The sequence below is a fragment of the Pinus tabuliformis genome, chromosome 4_2 (genome assembly GCF_031772625.1).
Source record: "Pinus tabuliformis cultivar Carrire ecotype Pingquan chromosome 4_2, CPIR1, whole genome shotgun sequence".
Taxonomy (NCBI): Eukaryota; Viridiplantae; Streptophyta; class Pinopsida; order Pinales; family Pinaceae; genus Pinus; species Pinus tabuliformis.
In genome coordinates this window covers 545965773-545988419 of record NC_142304.1, presented here as the reverse complement: position 1 = coordinate 545988419, position 22647 = coordinate 545965773, and the positions used below count along the sequence as shown (strand labels likewise).

General features: G+C 35.7%; 1 pseudogene; it reads left to right on the top strand.

Moving 5' to 3' along the window:
* Nucleotides 1-22042: 22042 nt before the first annotated feature.
* Nucleotides 22043-22432, top strand: LOC149170441 (antifungal protein ginkbilobin-like protein pseudogene; annotated as a pseudogene).
* The last annotated feature ends 215 nt before the right edge of the window (nucleotides 22433-22647 follow it).

The window sequence follows — 22647 nt, the reverse complement described above, 5'->3', positions numbered from 1 at the left end:
CATTATATATGTCCAGTTCTCAAGGAGAACAAGATTTGACGACGTGAATATTCTCTACAACATCTGTTTTTGTCGAGATATTTATGGTGATAGTCTCTTCAATATTGGACAAGTTTCGCTCGGAATCCACCATGTTTACAGTATTTGATAGAAAATCAAAAACAGAGGGATGATGAAGGTCACTAGGAGTATCTTCTTTGTAATCTAGAAGATGGGAACGATGGTGGTAATCTTCCCAAGGTGCCCCGTCAATCATCATTGACTGAACAATTCCTTTGTCTGTATAATGTACTTGCGACGAAGGATCTGAAGGGGTACCATATTCCTTAGACCTATCTATCCAAACACTTGATGAGCGTTGATTTGGGTTTGCCTCGCATGCCGAAAACATTGATTGCTACAAGATTTCTATTGGGCTTGGAGGTAATACCTGCAGATGATCCATGTTAATATCATTTTCAGAGATCTTTTGAATAGAAGATATCATATTGCAGGTTCCCACCGCTGCCACTTCCACCAGATTGGTTGGAGGTGGTATGGTAAAAGTCCCCATTAATATAGGGTCTTTTAGTAGGCCTACTCCGACATTTGGAAGCGAATGAGGGCTTCCATGGATCATCAGAATGCTTCCCGTAACTTGTGAGCTGTTGGGGAGAAATGTTTTTTGGTCGTTGATTGTAATTCCTCCTTGAAAGGGAAATGTAATCTTCCTAAAATAGGTCGACACAACGACTGCCATAGCATATATCCAGGGCCTTCCCAGTAGGATGTTGTAATTGAGGTTTCCGTCAATTACTTCAACATCTATTTCTATTGTTTTGCCCCACAATTCGACTTGCAAGTTACTTAAAATCCCGTATGGGGTGTATGTTCGTCCATCAAATGCTTTTAATGTCGTCGAAGATCGCGACAAGGGTGGAGATCCTAAAGTTTTCTACCAACTCATCGACATAATACATGTAGATGCCCCCTCATCAATAATTGTTCGATGAACAGTTTTGTTGAGGGCTTTCACTTGAATGAGCAAAGCTAGTTGAGCTGGTAACTGAGGGTCATATCCTTTGTGATTAAAGGACACAAGATTGGAATCCATTGGGTCAATCCGACCTATCACTGATAATAAAGCCTGCTTTTGAGAGGGGCAATTTTGCAGTACCTAAAGTGTCGACATAGCGGATGGCGATTGGGCTAGATCCTCCACTATATTATAATGTTGTTCTGCTCTGGCACGAGGATTAAATGTCGATTTGTGTACTACTCCATTTGGCGGCTTTATCATTAGTTCAGGAATGATGGGTGGCACAACTTCGGTCAAATTTGTTGTCGAACTATTGGGTTGATCATTGGCCTTATTGTCCGACAATTGTGGATTCCCGTAATCTTTATTCCTTCTCGATATCAAAGCATCATTTTGCTGCTTCGAAACCGACAACATTAGCACTTGGGACGAGGAAGCATTGTCACTAGCAACCAGATTTGTTCCTAGATTTGGAAACGGATCAGTCAATACTGCCGAGGTTTTTGAATTCTTGAAGAATTTTCTAAGCTTAGCTTTATATGGACACTCTCTTGTCCAATGATCCTCATCACATATTAGGCATGGACGATTTGGTTTCCTATCTCCAGAAGGGTTTGCAGAAGGTTTTTCAGGGGATGACTCCTCCTGTTTCTTCTTCTTCCCTTTCTTTTTCTTCTTGCCTCCTAGTTTCTTGGTTTCTTTGCCTTTGTCAGTCGATATGGCATTTACTTCCGAGGCGAGAAGTTCTTCATTTGCATTTCGACCTGAAACCATATGGGCTTTCTTCCACTTAGCCTTTACAGTTTTCGTGTTGGTTATTCCTATCACGTTGTCCCTGGCATGAGAGTCTTTGTTTGATTTAGGAGAGGGAGGAACAGAAAATTCTGGTCTAGGAGCATCAGGGATTTTATCGTAGAGCATGCCAAACTGAGTATAGATCAAGTCTAAATATTGCGCACGAGCAACTACTTGCTCTTCAGTGACGGCTCCTCCCTTTGCCACATCTTCCATAATAGAAGGTAACAACGACTTAATAAACCATTCATCCAATAGCTGATTAGGAACATATGTTTTTACCATTCTACGACGATGTCGCCACTCATGAATATGATCGGATATGTGAGTGGTTGTCGTTTGCTTGAAATTGGTAAGAAGCTCTATTCCCGTTTCGTACCTTATGGGTAACTAAAAATGGGTTAAAAATGTTGTGGCTAGGGTACTGAAGTTATCAAACGAAGCTCTAGGCAATTCGATATACCATTTTGCTGCCAGACCAGTTAACGTTCGCTGAAAAAGGCGAAGCCTGATCGAATCATCGTTTAGAGTGTTAGATGAACACCATAGATGAAAGGTCATCACATGATTCGACGAATCTTCACCTAGATTTCCATTAAATTTAGGAATATCTGACAGAAGTTTATGAGGAATCACTGGCCACCAAGGGGCGTAAGCGATTGGATCGTTTTTTAGCCGATTTAGATCTGGTAACTCTAAAGTTGCCACGAAGGGCAACTGTTGATTCAGGTTCGGTGAAGCATACCCAGGATAAGATGGGATTGCCTGAGCAGTGGGTCTTTGCATACTAGCATAGTGCATTTGATGCTGATAACTTTGGTAAGGTTGATGGGCATAACCATTATGAAATGGTTGATGTTGACTGTTTTGAATATATGGCTACCCATTACTTGCAAAGACTTGGTGCTCAGATCCTTGGTAAACTTGTTGGAATTGTGGTTGTTGATATTGCACCAGCCATGGTTGTGAGACCATGTGTTGTTGTCCAATATTGGCTGTTTGACCAAGATGAGGGGTAATGGTACCCATTTGAGCCTGGGTCACTCCAGTTAAGGAGCCACTAATCGATGATTGTGGTGGCGTCGCAGGGACAAGGGGCTGTTGGATTGCGACCTGAGAGACTTGAGGTTGGCATACAACAGGTAATGCTTGTACTTGCGACACCGTCACAATAGCCGGTGTAGTTGGGATATTTGACATAGGCATACTTTGTTGCATTGAGTATACAACTCTTGGTTGTTGAGGTAGTATTGGTATCCAACCATTGGATGTAATTCAAGCATAACCTGAATTCTGTTGCGAATTCTCGTATGTTTGACCTCCCGAAGGCGACAGTGAAAAGGCATATTGCCCCCCATACGGCGGTAATCCAGTGCTTAAGGGAATTATTTGCCTTTGAGGACCGACTGCCCAAATTGACATTGCAAAGGATCAATTGACTCAACATAAGAGATTCCAGATATTATTCCAGATGAACAAACGGGAACATACCATACCATCGAAACAGCCCCTGGATGGATTCCATCAAGTGATTGAGAGCTAGTTGCAACAAATGGGACGCCAACGAACATTGTTGGAGTGGCAGCAGGAAGTTCTACCGTTGCTGTGTTAGATGACATAGTCCTAGATGTCGATGATTGTTCAGACATATCTAGTCTATCCAAAATATTTCCTAGCGATTCTACAGGAACTTCCGATAATGGTAGACTGATTTCTGACGAAAAAAGGATATAGGGTGATCTCAACTCCAAAATGCGATGGAGTACTAGATGGTGGATCCTACATAATCTCTTTTATAGCAATCAAACCAGGTGGAAGAGGTAGACCGTCAGGTCCGTAAAATATTTCCGGTGCCAAAGAAGTTATATATTCTACAACGACTGATGTTTGGGGAACAACACCTTCCGAATCAACTATAGATTGAGCCAGTTCAAGTATACTAGGATCAATTCTACTATCCTCCAGTGGCTGCTGAACTTCTTCTGTAACGATAGGGGTACCAGAAATGTTTGGAGTAACCGGAGTCTCTGAGGGTGTCAGAACACTTGTTCCAACCTGACCAGGGAACTTTGAGCCAGTTAAATGAGTTTGTTTTGTCCAGAATAGTTTTGATTCTGGAGACAAAGATGGTTGACTCGTAAGCCTCCGCGAACGATGGGGTTTCAATTGAATTTCTTCCACGATTGTGGATTACTCAATCAACTAATAAAGGGGAAAATGTTTCCGAATTAAATGAATTTTAGATGCTTTGACACAACTTGTTTTTTCAATTTTTAAGAGTCGAGGAAAAACAAAAGATGACTCTAGTCGCCTTCGATTTTTAATGAGCCTGAAGTGACAAGTGCTCAAATGGACTTTTTCCTTTAAGGAGTCTGAAAGGAATGAAAGAGACTACTCTGGAAATCTAGACAGAGGGATTACCAAACTAATCACAAAACTGCAAAATACATTTTATGGTACGACAGTCAATCTTCCTGAATGTTGTGTTCAGTGCATTGCGATCGATAGGGCGGCAGACACGGCTTCCTATGGATAAAGGATATAGCCTATTGTGGTCTCCCAATATATACTCGACGATATGTGGGAGCACAAGTCCGTACTGGCACTTGTCGTCTCAAAGAGGAGGAATCACCCAACCAACAGTGAAAGTGATAGTTACCAGGCTTTACAACACCGGACTGCGACTCTAGCCTAGACTTCTAGATGTTGTGCGTTAGGTTCCAAAGCATTTTTATGTTCATTGAATTTATTTTACAGTTGATATTTCTTAGAAATTTGCCTTTCAGTTTCACCGCGTGATGTAGATATACAATTCCTAAAATGCAATCTAAGATGATAAACAATCGTTTAATCTTCTTTTTGCAATGAAAATCCTAGCTACTAAAGAAAGAGAGATGATATCATTTCAACATAGACGAGAGAGCACACACTAGATGCACTATCCTAAATCAAACCAACAAGCAGTCTAGATGAAAATGCACATGCATGTATTTGTTTTCATCTTTATTAATGTGTGAATGACAAGAAGAATGCTAAGTACAAATCTGAATTATCTTTTCAAAGTGACAGTACTAACAAATTTCTTTTCAAAAATGAAAGGAAGATAATGACGACACTTTGCTATTTTGAATTGAAAACTACTTTTGACACTTGAAAAACTACTATTTCAAATCAAATACAAGAGTAACTGTACAATCGACCATCAAGAACAATAGAATTCTTTTCTTTGACTGAAAACGACACTTGTGACACTTTCAAATCAGAAGATGACAGTTTGATTATGCTACTTCTTTGTAAAAGAGAACTGAAAATGACGCACAATACATAAAAAATTCACAGTTCTTTGCACAAGGAGGTGGAATGATGGAAAGGAAGGGGGTTTCCACAGTGGTATATTGATCATAGATAGCAAAAATCCTGAATAGAGCTAAAGGGAGTGAACACAGAAACAAAAAACTGAGAGCAGAATAGGTCTTGTCTGATCAGCGCACCTGTAACACAGGGAAAGTGCGATGCAGCACACCAACTGCACATGGGAGGTGTGATGCATCTAGATTCCCAAGAGGAGAAGGTGCGATGGTCTAGGGATGAGACTTAAACTGGGTTCGGGGTCACAGTTTGCAGCTCAGTTCACGGATTTAGGCCGATCAAGTGATGTTCAGTAAATATAAATCACAAGGGTTGATCTAATGAGGTTACCAAAGCCACCACTAGGGCAATTAGAAGGTTTGAAAATCGATTGTTCAGTTTATAAACAAAACCCAGAGATAGACTGAAGCAGCATTGATCTACTTTGCGCTTGCATAGTAAATTGAGTTCAAAGGCTAGCTGGCTTGACTTCAGGATCCATCTATAAGTTTATAAAACAAACAAATATAGACAAGAAAACAATCTATTCATTCCCAAGCGGAGTCACCATTTTTGCTATCGAGAAATCTAGTGTCCACTCGGAGCTGCTAGTCCCACTAAGACTGGTAGCTATCTTAGAAACAAACAAAATAAAACCACTTTTGTTTTCCTTTATGAGAGGTAGATAAGAGGGGAATGAAGGACACCAACCTCAGTCTTGCGCTTGGTTCCTTGCTCAGTTCCTCTCCCTTCTGACAGATCCTTGCCGCTTCTCCTTCATCTACCCAGCTTCAAAGAGCACCTGTGGAATCAAAGCAGCATAATATTATCGAAGAACAAAGATCTACAATCATAAACAATATAGGACAAGATATATATTGACCACACAAATTCATATATCATCAAACATACAAGAATGTGGAGGAAAACTTGAATAGCTTTATTAATATCAAGAATAGTAAAGAGGATTACAACCAATTGTTCTGACCCAGCGTCATCCTCCAACATGAAAGCCCATCTTTCACCCCATGAAAAGCTTAGATCACCCAACACTATGACGTTCCACCAAGAAACCAACAACACTTCCTTACAAGATACAAAATTCCAGCCTCTGGATCTCTGGGCTGATGGATCCATATATAGATGATTGCAGGGGGGTGAGTCAGCTTTTAGGATCTTGATTAGTGTCCTCTCTCTGATAGTTCTTGATTCCACTTAGAGATTGATGATCTCCAACTCATCCCTGGGTGAATTCAGAGAGGAAAGTGTCATAGGAGAAGTTTCTAGAAGATTCTATGATCATCCACCTCACAAATTGTCTCTGCCATTTGTCCACTCTCACCCATCGCACCCTACAAAAGGGCTTTTCAGTATGCATCGCACCCTTTACACTGGGCAGGTGGGATGCATCGCACCCTTAGCACTGAGAAACCTGTATGGTCCAGTTTTGACCAATTCTGAGCAGTTTTCTGTGGAGAACTTATGGTAGATGATGTAATCAGCTGACCTTGTTCTTTTAGGGTGTGAAGCAACACTTTTAGGGACTTAGGAGCCCTTGGTTTATGGACATGTTTGATTGGGGTTGTAATGCCCAAAAATGTCTATAACAAGCGCCTAAGGTCTACCATGAACCACCAGGATGGAGAAAGATGATTTGGTTTGCTCAAGGAGAGAGGAAGAAGTTCTATGAAAAGTGAGGGAAACTAGGGCAGAATTGAGGTGAGGTTTGGGAGACCTGTAGGGCATGGATCAGATGGGTGATGTGATTGTTGATAAGTTGGCCTACTGCTGGAAGAGATCTACTACATAGAAACTGACAGTCAACCAAGAAAATCAACCAACAAATGAAATGAGTTCATTTAATAAAAACAGAGTTTTGCCTTAAAATGGTCTAAACTATTAGAAAATTATATTACGGAGCAATGGAACACATAAAATTTTGCAGAAATATAAACACAGAAAACACATAAAACAAGAGAGACACAGATATGTGTGGTTCACCCAATTTTGGCTACATCCACGAAGAAACAGCCAGTCCTTCTTTTATTATATTATCCAGCAAACTGAAGAGATACAACCTACAGTAGATCCACTGTAACACCCTCTTCACTCTCAATCTCCTCTCCCTTCCTCACTCAGAATATAGATATGCATAGACACAATACAATTCCCTCATATATAGTGAGGGGGTTTCCTTCTAGGGCAAAAAACCCTAAACTAAACATAACTTCTACCGTCAGATCATCCGCCTAATGAACGGCCCGGATTGACTAGAAATTACTAGACTTTTACAAGGCAATTTTACATCTATTTCCAGCCTTGGGGGCAGCCCCGCTGGCCCCCGGACCCCCCAACTGGGAGGGATTTACCCCTTCAGACCCCCGCAAGGGGACAAGTCCCCCTCGCATGGATGGGTGTATAGTCTTCCTAAGGTATACATCTGGCTGAAACCTTTGAATACAGAATATAATCAGGCTCCACACCCAACAATCTCCCACTTAGAGACTGATTATAGCAACTCCATTGCTGCTTCATTTGCTAGAAAATGACTCCACTTTGGACCTGGCTGTTTCTCATCTTCTTCATCATACTTGAAGACCAATTGAAACTAAGCAGATTCTCAGTTTCTCACTAGTTACAACTTTTGTTAACATATCTGCAGGATTCTAGCTAGTGTGTACCTTTTCGAGCTTCAACTGTCCATCTTCCAATGCTGACTCTATGAAATGGTACTTGAGCTGTATATGCTTAGCCTTGGAATGAAATGAAAATTTCTTTGCAAGATGTATGGCACTCAGGTTATCACTGTATAACCTGCCCAACTCCTGCTTCTTACCCAATTCATCCAGAAACCTTTGTAACCAAATCATTTCTTTACTAGCCTCTATAGCAGCAACATACTTTGCTTCTGTTGTTGAGAGTGCAAAAACACTTTGCACTTTTGAGACCCAACTAACATCTGTTCCACCTACAGTAAACACATACCCTATTATACTCCTCTTGTTATCTCTTCACCCGCCATATCTGCATCAACATATCCCTGTAGAGAAATGTTTGAACCACCAAAGCATAATTCTTGGTTTGTGGTACCTCTCAAATACCTGAGAATCCACTTAACCGCCATCCGATGTTCTTTTCCTGGATTGTTCATGTATCTGCTTACAACTCCCACTGCATGTGCAATATCAGGCCTTCTGTAGACCATTGCATACATTAAGCTTCCAATTGCTGATGCATATGGAACTTTAGACACATGAGCCATTTCTTCCTGAGTCTTTGGACATGCCTCCTTACTTAATTTGAAATGGCTAGCCAAAGGTATACCAACTAGTTTTTCATTCTGCATATTAAACCTTTTCAACACCTTTTCTATGTACTCACTTTGAGACAATGTTAATTTGTGATTCTTCCTGTCTCTAGTTATTCTCATACCAAGGATTTGTTTTGCAGCACCCAAATCCTTCATTGAAAATGAGTTTTCCAATTTCCTTTTGAGCACATTTATTTTCTGCATGTTAGAACTTGCAACAAGCATATCATCTACATACAATAACAATATAATATAGGTGCCATCATTTTTCCTTTTGAGATAAACACAATGATCAAAGTGACATCTAGTATAACCTTGTTCAGACATAAACCTATCAAATTTTAGATACCACTACCTTGGAGCCTGTTTTAAACCATACAAGCTCTTCTTCAACCTGCACACTATGGAGCGATAAAAATGTGTCTTTTGAACTCCTAATTACCTTCACATTAATTGTCAACCCAGGGACGACTTTTTATTTCAAGAGTGTACTGAGTCTGAGGCGGCTATTTACTCAAGAGTAATGTTTAATAGTACAACGTTCGGAGAACAAAAAAGTAGACGGATGCTAAACTATGACTAAATTACTTCAAAAGGATAAAATCACACAAGACATCTTATCAGTCAAGGGTGTGGAAGTGATAACCCATCCCTCTAGAAACTGATGGAAAGGAAATTGGAGCATGGACCATAGGTCTGGGAGCTAAGCAGCGACTTGCTGGCTCATTACAGCCTTAGACCTTCTCTCACACCAAAGCAGCAAATGCAAGTAAATGGAACGGCAGAAAGTAAAATGGAATAGCAAAAGGAAATAGAACAACAGTAAATGAAACAGCAATCAAAAGAACTAAATCTCGCGAGTCAAAACCAACTTACTCACACTCTGCTATGAAATAACACTCTTCACTCCTCAAGCAAACTGGATGGAATATACTTTATGGAACAGCACTCATTGATGAATTATGGAACGGCAATAATCGATCATATATGCACACCTCACACTAATATAGTAATCTGACAATTAAGGATAATACGACTATGTTTCCAAATAGAATAACATTACTTTCGGATTCCCATAATCAGGATTTCAAATGAATCAAATGACAGTAATATTCAATACAGATGCTCTGTAACAGAAATAAATGGTTGAGACTAAAAGCATGCGATCAACTCTGAAAAGATTCAATTATACAATGCAGAGTCATTACACAGATTTCCTGAGAAAAACCATTAGTGCATTGATCATAACAGAGCATAACATAGCATATGAAAGATATATCAGATTACCGAGTAATAAAGATAAGCAAACCACGCATAACTCATAGTATAATGATACAACAGCAATTGTAAAGATATGATACACAACAGTAGCAGCGTACTCCACCAGAGGCTGGGCCCTTAGCCGCCAGCGGACGCTGCTGGGTTACTTCAGAAGGAAAAGAGTGAACAACAACGCCCAAATTATGTATTAATCATTAAATAGTGAAATCATTACAATAGTTGAAGCTTTGAGACTTACAGCATAAAACAATCCTTCCTTCCTCCTATCCTATCATGAATCCTTGCTTCTGAATCTCTAATTCAAATCATCAATTCGCCATCATTCGAATCCCCAAAGTCATCCTGAAGTCTCCTCCTCTCTGATCTTTGTTTTCATTTAAATAGAGAAAGATCAGAGAGCAGTTATAACATAGATAATTACAACATGATTTCTTTTACAAATTTGGGTTGATTCTAACCAGATGATCAACAAGAAAATATATTTCCTTTCATCTCTCAACAAAAGCAAGATGAATTTGGGTTTGCAGCTAAAGTTTGGAGGACGGCCGCAACTGCAAATCTGAGAAAATCGTGCTCAAAGAATCCTACGTTTCTCTCTGTACAAGCCGAATTTGCGCAAAACGTTCTTCTTTAAGGTTAATTGGGCCCATTCTGGACAAAACCCATGTTCCGGATTTCTCGAATTCGTCTTCATTTGCTCAGAATCTCAACCGCAAAACTGTCACTCCTTAAACCAGCGAATTTCTGAGTTGGCAGATTTAAAAATCAAATCTTCAATCTGGAAGTTACCTTGGAGGCTAAAAATGGTGAATAATGTTATAACCAACTTATTAGAACTATCATTGATAAAATAATGCATAATCATCAATTTATTAGAAATAAAGGAGAATAGATAATATTCATTCATAAGAGCATAAATCATTTATAAAATGGATTTAAATGATAAATTATAACAAATGATATGATGAAGAATAGTGGAAATGGGTGGGATAAGTGTTCAAAAGTGATAATAATAATGGCATATTAACGACCCAACACACACTAATTTCTCCTTCCCTTTTACCTCATATCCTTGTGGTTGCTGCATATATATCTCTTCCTCCAAATCCCCATGGAGAAAGGTTGTCTTTACATCTAACTGGTCAAGATGCAAATCTTCAACTGCTACTAGACTTGAAACAGTTCTGATTGAAGTCATTTTCACAACAGGAGAAAATATCTCATCAAAGTCTATACCCTTTTTCTGTGCAAACTCTTTCACCACAAGTCTAGCTTTATACCTTTTTCTACCTCCATCTTCTTCCTTCAACTTGTAAACCCATTTATTTTGCAATGATGTTTTACCTACAGGAAACCTGACTAAGTCCCAAGTCTGGTTATGTGCTAAGGAGTCGATCTCTTCTTTCATGGCTTGCTCCTACTTCTTCCTGGTTTCTACCTGCATTGCTTCTTCATAACATTCTGGTTCACCAGAATCAGTCAACAATACATAATATAATGAAGGAGAGTATCGTTCAGGGGGTTTGCTTATCCTGGTAGATCTTCTAACACCACTTTTAGGTGTTTGAAGTGCTTTTTGTTGTTGTGGTTGTTGTTCTGGTTGTTGATCATTATGATTTTCAGGCGCCATCACTTTTCCTGTGATATCGTCAAGCACTATGTATTCTCTATTTTCTTTTTCCTGTTTCTTTTCCTGCAACTTATTCTTATACAAGACCTTTTCATTGAATATTACATCTCTGCTCCTAATGATTTTGTGATTTTCATAATCATATAAGCGATGACCAAAAGCATTAACACCATATCCAATAAAGGTATATTTCTTTGATTTTGCCTCAAGCTTTGTTATATTTTCTTTATTAATGTGGACAAAGGCTTCACAACCAAAAGTATTTAAAAATGAGTAGGTTACCTTTTTACCTATCCATGCCTCCTCTGGAATACCACCATCCAAGGAACTTGAAGGCCCTCTGTTTATTAGATAAACAACAGTATCTATAGCATCTGCCCAAAATTGTAAAGGCAATCCTACATGCAATCTCATGCACCTTGCATGCTCCATGATTGTCCTGTTCATCCTTTCTAACACACCATTTTCTTGTGGTGTTCTTGGAACTATCTTCTCTCTACGAATTCCATTCTTTGAACAGTACCTATCAAACTCTTTGCTGCAATATTCACCTCCATTATCTGATCTGAGACACTTCAACCTTTTCCCTATCTCATTTTCAACCAAAGCTTTCCATTTCTTGAAAGTATCAAATACATCAGATTTATTTCGAATACAATAAATCCATGTTTTTCTGGTTGCATCATCAATAAAAGTAACATAATAATGAGAGCCACGAAGAGATGATACCTAAGCAGGTCCCCATACATCTGTATGCACAAGCTCTAATTTTTTGTTCTTCTTTTCTTTCCAAACTCTAAGGAATCTGACTCTCTTCTATTTTCCATAAACACAATTCTCACAGAATTTTAAATCAACATGCTTCAAACCTGGCAACAAATTTCTTGAATGAAGAATCGACATCCCCTTCTCACTCATGTGCCCGAGCCTATGATGCCACAATGCCGTATCTTCTCATGTATAGGTTAAAGCATTAACAAAATTACAAATATCATTGCATAAATACAATGTACCAACCTTTCCTCCTTTCGCTATTACCAGGGATCCTTTAGTGACCTTCCAGGATTTATCTATGAAAGTAGTTAAGCAACCTTCACCTCCCAACTGCCCTGTTGAAATCAGATTTTTCCTCAAATCTGGAACATGCCTTACCTCCTTTAATAGCCACTGATTTCCATTTTGTTGTTTTATGAAAACTGTACCCATTCTAACGATTTTACAGTGTTTATCATCACCCAATCGAATCTGTCCAAAATCTCCTTGAACATAATCATGAAAATGTTTCCTATCAGGCGTGGCATGGAATGAGGCTCTTGAATCTACCACCTAGGCATCAATAATATTTTCTAATGAAAGAATCAAAGCATCTTGCCACACGTCACCTGTTACATTCGCTTCATGATTGTTTTCTTGTTGCGCATCTCCTTCTTTTCCCTTCTGAGATTTGCAGTCTTTCTTCAGGTGTCCTTTCTTCCCACATTTCCAGCACACTAACCCCAATCTGGACTTGGATCTGACTTTTCTTGACTTACTGCAATATCCTGAGCTCTTTCCTCTTTCCATTTTTCTTCCCCTAGTCTCTACAGTCAAAGCATTACCTGATGTCTCACCAGAGCTTTTCCGTCACATTTCCTCGCTAAGGATTGCACCGACAACATCATCAAACTTTAAAGTACTAGATCCAGAGACAGAGTCACTAATGGCCATAACTAAACCATTCCAACTTTCTAGCAATGAGCACAGAAATAACAAAACCCTAACGTCATCATTAAAATTTACCCCTACATAACTTAACTGACTTGTAACTGTACTAAAATCATTTAAATGATCAACAACATATCCACCCTCTGACATCTTCATATTAAATTAACGCTTCATAATAAATACCTTATTTGAGGCAAGGGTTTTTCATATAGTTTGGCCAATGTCGACATTAAACCTTGTGTTGTCATTTCCTTTGAAATATTAAATGCTACCGACGCTGCTAGGCACAGCTGTATTGTTCCAAATTCCTTTATGTCGAGAATAACCCATTTTGTGTCTGTCATACTCGTCAGCTTCTTTTTCTTTCCGCTTAATGGTAGGTACAGATCTCTCTAATACATATAATCTTCCATCTGCATCTTCCACATCTAGTAGTTTTGGCCATTGAATTTTTCGACCCTAAACCTACCATCTTCTGCCATTGCTCCCACCCGCACCAGGAACCCTTCTCTCCTGCGAGTTTATCAGCCAAATAGACCTTCGGCTCTGATACCAGTTGTTAGAAAATTATATTACGGAGCAATGGAACACATAAAATATTGTGAAAATATAAACACAAAAAATGCATAAAACAAGAGAGACACAAATATACATGGTTCACCCAGTTTGGGCTACGTCCACGGAGAAACAGCCAGTCCTTCTCTTATTATATTATCCAGCAAACTGAAGAGATACAACCTACAACAGATCTACTATAACACCCTCTTCACTCTCAATCTCCTCTCCCTTCCTCACTCAGAATATAGATATGCATAGACACAATAAAATTCCCTCATATATAGTGATGGGTTTGCCTTCTAGGAAAAAGAACCCTAAACTAAACATAACTTCTACCGTCAGATCATCTGCCTAATGAACGACCCAGATTGACTAGAAATTACTAGACTTTTACAAGGCAATTTTACATCTATTTTTAGCCTCGGGGGAACGCTGGCCGCCGGACCCCCCAGCCGGGGGGCATTTAACCCCCTGGACCCCCGCAGGGGGGAAAAGTCCCCCCCGCATGGATGGGTGTACAGTCTTCCTAGGGTATACATCCAGCTGGAACCTTTGAATGCAGAAGATAATTAGGCTCCACACCCAACATAAACTATGGTCTATGAAAGTAAATGCCGAGAAATGTTGTAGGAAAGGAAAGCATGAAATATGACTATTTCAAATTAGGAAGTGAACATGATAAAGGAGATCTGAAGCAAAGCAAAATAGGACTATTAATCTACTACAGAGCTGCAAACTCTAGAAGTTCTATGAAGGAGGAAAATTTGTGTTTTTGGGGCAGCAAGAGGATCTTTGCCTCAAATCATGGTCCTAGAGGGAGGAAGAGAGGCCAAGTCACTATTGCTAGCCTTTTGAATCTTTTCTTATCGCTACTTAACCTGCTACAGAAAGCACAAATGGAAGCAAACTACATAATCATCAAAAGAAACCTATTCTTAACCATAAAATAAGTACATCTAACAGCAAATTAATCTACAAACTGAAGTAAGCATACAAGTACAAGTAAAGAGAAGCTTGGCTTCTTGGATTGGACCCTAACCCAAGAGCTTCAGCCCTCTGAGGTAACTCAGTGCTAGCTCAAAAAGAATTCCATCTTCATTATCAAAAGAATAGCAAGATTACATAAAACTGTCAAATAAGAATAAGCTTGAAATTTGAGCCTAGTAAAAGCATGTTAATGTGTCTCATTATATGGCAAAAGCAAAAAAGTACTCAAATGAAAAAAGATTAAAAAAATAATATAAAAATATCAATTAAATGAGTTGAGTTTCATACTTGTTAATTATAAAAAATAAATGCTAAATTTGTAACAAAGCTAACTCACAATAAATTTTGGTAAAAGCCATAGTGAACCTATTTAATGGGTTTAGAAAATATAAATAATGTTATAAAAAGTAAATACTAAATTTGCAAATAAGTCAACTGATAGTAAATATTGGTAAAAACTATGGTTAATCACTCACAAAATATAAATAACTTTATGTAAAGTTAAATGAAATGCTAAAACTCTTTAAAAAATATATATAAAAATAGAAGTAGAATTTCTAAACAAATAATTTTATATATTATATTTTGAATAATATAAAATACGTTATTATAATCATAATTAAAAAATTTATTATAAAAAATATAAAATATATTTTAAAAATTTTCAAAAAATAATTTTAACATTTTGTTATATGTTATTTTCAAATTTCTATTAAAAAAAATTGATTTTATAAACTTGAAAGGGTAGTTTCTTGGGTCGCGGTTTTATATATACGAAAATATGATCATTTTTACTAGTATTTTAATAATAATTAAAAAATATGCTTACTTTTTATTTTTTAATTTGTTTAGCAATCTTTAGAATGTTTACAACACATCTCTTAAAGAAATTGGAATTAAAAAACATAAATCAATAGAGAAATGAGGGGTCGCGGTTTTGTCACTACTTAAAAATTTATGTAAAATATTAATGATATCTTTTAAAGAAAATGAATAAATTAGATAAAAATTATATATTAAATTTTAGAAAAAATATGACATGAAATTGAATTTAAATTGACATGTTTTGTCTTCTTTTTCCACCACCTAATTTTTGGTGATTTTGTAAATTTAAGAGTAATCATTCCAACTCCATTTATTTTTATAAAACTTCTTTGCCACAAAAAGGGAAAAAGTGATACACATTAACATGCTTTACAAAAATCTGACCCTAGTGAGGCCCTAGGCCTCTCTACTTATACATATGAAGCTACCAATAGCTTCCTTAAAATCAAGGAGGCTTGGCTCCCAAAACTCAAGATAACTATCAGTCATTCTCTACTTGCTTGGTTACCTTCTAGTGCATGATTCGTCTGCTTGTACTCCGAGCTGAATGAATCAGAATTCGAAGTGAGGAGTAATAAATGAGGGGGATTCCCTCCTATAAGTCCTCTCCTCTATCTACTTCGAGTTATTGATGCAATTTGGCCATTAACTCTTTGACTTTGACCTCGAAATCCATCAATAATCTGCATTAAATACATGTTAGACCACATGGAATAATAACTAGCCCAACTCACTCTATAAGCATAAATATAATCAGAAAATCATACAATAAGCTAAGAGAATGGTTGATTTGACTAGGTTAGGAGGTAAAATGAGCCCATATAATTACCCATTTATGAGGCTCATCAAGCTGATCACTCTGCCAAGGATTGCAATTATTAATTAAAGTGTGAAGTACCAAGAAACAATCTAGTTTATAATTAAATCCCACACGATGTATGTTTAGATCAAATGAAAAGGATTTATCATTTAACTTAGAAATGATTATAACCCCTTCCAACTTTAACTAAACCAATGAAAAAAAGCTAAAAGATTATTTCTAAACCAAAATTCCAAGTCGAGGCCATAAGGGAATATATAACAGATGATAATATTATTTTCAGAATAAATCAAAATGCATATGGACTAAATCTTCTAAGAAATATCACATTTTCTCTTTGAAGTTCTTGAAACCGTAGAGGAAATTCATCAAACTTTTTTAATGATAAGTTTTGATCATCAAGTTTTGGAGTTATAACTTCATTGAGTTGCAATTTTCTATAAATTTCTCAACAAATCCTCTGAATTTGTACTTGAACATCCAAAAATTGCTTGATCCTCTCTTCCTTTTGCGGCCAAAGCTATTCCAAAGGTGGTGTAAAAGAAGCAAGTTGTTCCTTCAGTGTGCTTGCAAGATTTTCAGGCTAGAAATACAGTAAACACATTTACTAACCTAAGTAGCTAAACAAAAGCGAAAGTTGCAAGCTAAAGAAGAGAATGGATGCACTATAACTGTGCACAGAAAACATGATGATTTTGGTGATGGTAAGAAAAAATGTCTGCGAATATATTAATCAAGAATTATAATTCTGCACAACTCTTATGCAATTATGCATGCTTGAAAATGATTACTTTCAAAAGGTTTTTTTGAAGTGCTTCGTTAAAGTCAAGACATGCATTATAAGCGACTTGGAGTGGGCAAGCACAAGAAGTGGAAAATGGCTCAAGGAAATAGCTTTAAACTTGACAACACCTAGATCACATAACATATCACATCTATCTTCATCTATGTTCTTCCATATGATATTGCATTACGATGTTTCCTTTACAACATCTAGTGCAATTGCTAGTTATATTTTATTACAACACCATAATTTATCAATATAACATGCCCAAAAAATCATAACCCATTTCATAATATTCTTGAATATTCCATAAAGGTGAAATTCCTACCATGCACCTATTAATTCTTGATAACTAAATATTCAAAGGTTAAGTTCCTACCATGCACCTATTAATTATTGAAATTAAAATTAAAATTTTGGAAGCCTTATTCAAAAATAGGTACTCCAACAGGTGTGTTTATTTTGGAATAGGGATTCCAAAATTATAATTTAATTATTAATAATTATGTCAATAGGGTGTCTATTTCAAAATATGTATTCCATACTTTTAGTTTAATTATCAACAATTATTTGGTGGATGGTAGGAGTATTCTAAAAATATTTTTAGTAGTAATCACAAATCAAAGGTTTACATTTATCTAGAATGCAATTATGCCCTTTTTGTTCTAAATTAAATTAATTAATTAAAAAAATTCCATATGAACATGAGTTATAGTTTTTTAAGCATGTGGTATTAGTAGGTAAAGTGGGGGTGAATCTCCATGGTTAAGAATATTCTTATGCATTTTTTAAATGTTCATATGTTTAACTCATATTAATTTGTTTTATAATTAATATAATAATAGTAAATCAAAATACAATATAATTTAGTTATTTTTTTATGATTTTATTTTTTTATTTTTTTATTTTGGCAATGTGATATGTATCATGAAGGAAATTTTTTAACGTCTATCGATCTCTATAGTTCTTTTAACTTATATGGATGTGCTAGTTATTAAATAGATGGTAGGGATTTAAACTCAGTGGCTTATTCTTAAACATTCTTAATAGTAGTCAGAAATCAAAAGTTAAGATTTATGTTAAAAGTAGTTATGCTATTTTATTATATTCAATAGTTAAAAAAATCTAATGACTTTTTCGACACGTTAGTAAGTCATGATATTGTAACACTGTCTATTTCATGGTAAAATATTTCCATGTTACATGCTTTTTAAATCTATATATGTTTAACTCATATTTATTATTTTTATCATTAAAGTTAATAATAATAATTTAGATTAACGTTATAATTTAGTTATTTTTTATGCTTTTTTTTTAGCATAAGAAACTAAAGTGTTTTTTATCATTAAAATTAATAATAATAATCTAAATTAAAGTTATAATTTAGTTATTTTTTATGTCCCTTTTTTCAAAATATAAGAAACAAGTGTATTTTTTTTGGGAGAATGAGAATTTTGTATTTTTATGTAATGTCACATGGTTTGGGTTTGAGTTTAGGTTTGATTTGAGTTCAAATTGTTTGATGAGATTCGGATGAGGTTCACCATTGAGTTCATATATCTATATATATATATATATATATATATATATATATATATATATATATATATATATATATATATATAATGAATTATAGGATAAAATAGTAAGAAATCAACATGACTAAACATCAAAAATGTTATCACAAACATGGAAACTGCAAGGATAAAATACAAGCTTGAGTTGTGGCATGAGGTTATGAGTTTTGATCTAAGGACTCGGTCAATGGATATGAGGTCTGATGAGGTTCGCCGAACCTTAAAAAAAAAATTAAGGTTTGCCAAAATTTGAACCTCAAGGTTAAAGTTCGATGTACCTTGTGACATAGTTTATATGCAAGTTTGCGTGTGGAAAGAAGTGAATCCCTCATGTAGTACATATCTATATCTTAAAAAATTATTCCTTAACCCTCCTATCCAACAATAATACAAGTTTTTCTAGAGGGACTCCAAACTTGACAACAAAAAAAGGGTTTTGTAGGTATATACATTACAAAACTCACCCAATAAAACACATTTTTTACATTTCATTATATAACTTATTGATAATGTGGCACTTCATAATTGTGTAATTCCAATCCATTTAGTTCTGAGGAATAAGAAAATCTTTCATTTTTCCATGGTTTTTAAATCTTCCATCCTTAATTTACACCCTTCATTATTGAGATCAACGAGGGAGAACATGGAAATATGATATTGAATAAAATACTTCCATTGCTTTCCTAATTCTTTTCATATAACTTTTAATGTTTTGACCTTGAAATGATATCTCACTTAATGTTGATTAAGGAGTGAGTCTCTCAAAACAATGAGAGATGTTACATGTTCCTCTTTAGCTAAGTGAATCTGGTGGCAAAGCGCATAACCTTCATCTTTGATTGTTTGTCATGCATCACCTCATGAATACTTTACAACTTTAACAACCAACAATCCAAGGCTTATTATGACGTAATTATTTTGATTTTATCAGCGTTTTATAGTCATTAAGGAGATAAGAATGTCTATTTTCGAATAGGGATTCCATAATTTTAATTTAATTATTAACAAGTATTAGGTTGGTGTGGATTTTACCTACACAAAATATTCTAGAAGATTCATAAAGTATACACAAATCAAAAGTTTAGGTTTATCTCAAAAATAGTTATGTCGTTGTGTTACGATTGTTTGAGCATGTGGTATTAATAAAGTCATAGTACTGTAACAACACCTCTTTACATATTAATAATCTTCATGGTAAAATAGGAATAAATCTACATCATTAAAAATCTTGTTCCATAGTTTTTAAATTATATAAATATTTCACAAATATATTAATTAATAGTAAAATACTAGTAATTTAAAATTCAATTTTAATTTAAATAAATTTTATGATTTTTTAATGTTAGCAACATGACCTGTATCCGGTACTAACTATCACTATTTTGATAGTTATTATGGATAGATTCTTATAGGCAGTTACAAGGTTGCACTAATATAATAAAAAAAAATTTAAATCATAAGAATTCGAATATGAATAATGAATTTGTGGCATGAACCACAATGTGTGGTTCATGTCCCTCCCTGTATTCTTTAATAGTGGCACAAAACCACCATCATTATCGTACCCACGTAGCCATTTCCCACGAAGGAATAATGAATTCGAATATGAATAATGAATTTGTGGCATGAAAGCACAATGTGTGGTTCATGTCCCTCCGTGTGTTATTTAATAGTGGCACAAAACCACCATCATTATCGTAACCACGTATCCATTTCCCACGAAGGCTATAAAACGAGGGCGTCCTTATAAGGATTGCAATAATGTTCGCTCACCATTTGAAAGGATGATTAGAGGTGAAATTATTTCATTTTCCATTTGAAGTGATTGTTATTATTTCATTTAAGGTAGTCATGGCATAAACTGAGTTTCCTTTGCTCTACTTCTATTGTTATTACACAAAATACTTTTTTGTGTGGTGGTGGGCGCGCAATTAATGTTATGTTATAAAAAAAAATGTATATGTTATGGTATGTAGTTTTTCATAAATGTGTAATGTTAATTTATTTAATTTTAAGGAATAGGAGAAGGTTTGATTTGGCTATTGATTTTTAAATCTTTCAATTTTATAATACACATTTCATTAACACACGAATTTGTGTCTTTATTGAGATCACAAAGAACATGAAAATGCGTTATTGAAGAGAACTTTCTATTGCTTTCCTAATTTTTTGCATATGACTTTCTAATATTTTTCCCCTTGGAGAGGCGCTATTCACCAAATGTTGATTAAGAAGGAGGGAGTCTCCTAGAACAACAATGAAAGACGTTACATGGTTTTCGTTGGCTATTAAATACCTCAGTAGAAGGCATAAGCTTCATCTTTAGTTGTTTGTCATGCATTTCCTTTCCCCGTGGATACTTTGCAACTTAGAGCAATCTAAAGCATATTATGATGTAATTATTTTGATTTTTATCCATGTTTATTAGTCATTAAATGGATATGCATGTTTATTATGTAATAGGACTTCAAGAATTTTAATTTAATTATTAACAATTATTAGGTGGATGGTCGTGATTTTACCTCCACTAAATATTCTAGAATATTCACAGGAGTATACAGAATTCAAAAGTTTTGATTTATCTCCAAAGTACAGTAATGCCAATTTTTGCCTTTCAATTCAATTGAAGTTTGGAATAGAGCTTCCATAATTTTAATCTATTGATTAATAATAATTAAGTAAATGGTAGGGATTTCAAGAATATTCAAAATATTATACACAAATGAAAAGTTTATATTTATCTACAAAATACTTATGCTATTTTTTGTGTTTAATTAAAATAATTAATTAAGCAAATTGTCATATTGCATATGAAGCTAATTATGATTTTTGGGCATATGGTATAGATGAACCATGGTATTGACCCACAATATTGTGACAAAATCTCTTTACAAACGAAATATTTCAATAATAAAATGAAAACAAATCCATATGATTAAAAATATTGTTAAAATATTGTTTCGTAATATTTTAAGAATATAAATATTTAGTACATATATTAATTTTATTATATTAACAATAAAACAATATTAATTTAAAATAAAATTTTAATTTTAATTAACTTTTATGTTTTTTTGGGTATTTTATTTAAACAATATGAAAAGCACATATATTAATTTTATAAATAATAATAAATTAATAATAATTTATAATTTAATTAATTTTTATATTTTGATTTTAGTAGTAAGTATTTTAGTTAATTTGAATTTGAATAAGAGTGACACCACCATCACGGTGGACGTGAGAGAGGTTATGGTATCCACGCTACCATGTCCAGTTAGGACTATAAAACTGGGGGTAGGGAGGGCGTCCTCAGCAGAGTGATCAGGAGCATAATAACAGTTTGATTGATTGGCATTTTAAGAGATTATTGTTAGAGGTGATATTATTTCATTTGAGGCAGCCATGGCGGCGATGAGGGCATTTGCGTTTGCTTTGGTTGCACCGTTACTGATCGCAGTGGTGGGCGCCCAGACTGGGAACCAAGTGTGGTACTGTAACACCCAGACAATCCCAACCGGAAGTCTTTTCTGGGAGAGTCTGCAATGCCTTTTGGGAGATCTGGTACAAAACACGGGCCCCTCCGGGTACCCGTACTACACATCGTGTGATGCAGACAACGGGGGCACTGCCTACGGGCAATCACAGTGCGAATCACAATTGTCTCAGTCTGATTGCACCAACTGCCTTGATAACGCCTGGAGCAACATCTTGAGCGTTTGCCATGATGCCGTCGGTGCTCAGTTTGTATACGTTAACGAATGCGACATTCACTACGAGCAGTACAGCTTTTAGTATCAACCCTAATACCGTAAGGAATCTCTCATCTCTACAGGGATATTGCTAGGGTGCTTGATATTGTGCTGGTATCATGGTATCTACCTCCTCTTTCATGAATATTCTATATTGTTATAATTCCGAAGTTCTGTGTTTACTGTAGCTTTCCCATGTAAGATTGAGATAGAGTTGAATAAGAGTCATTAGCATCAAATTGCTATGGATATTGTTCA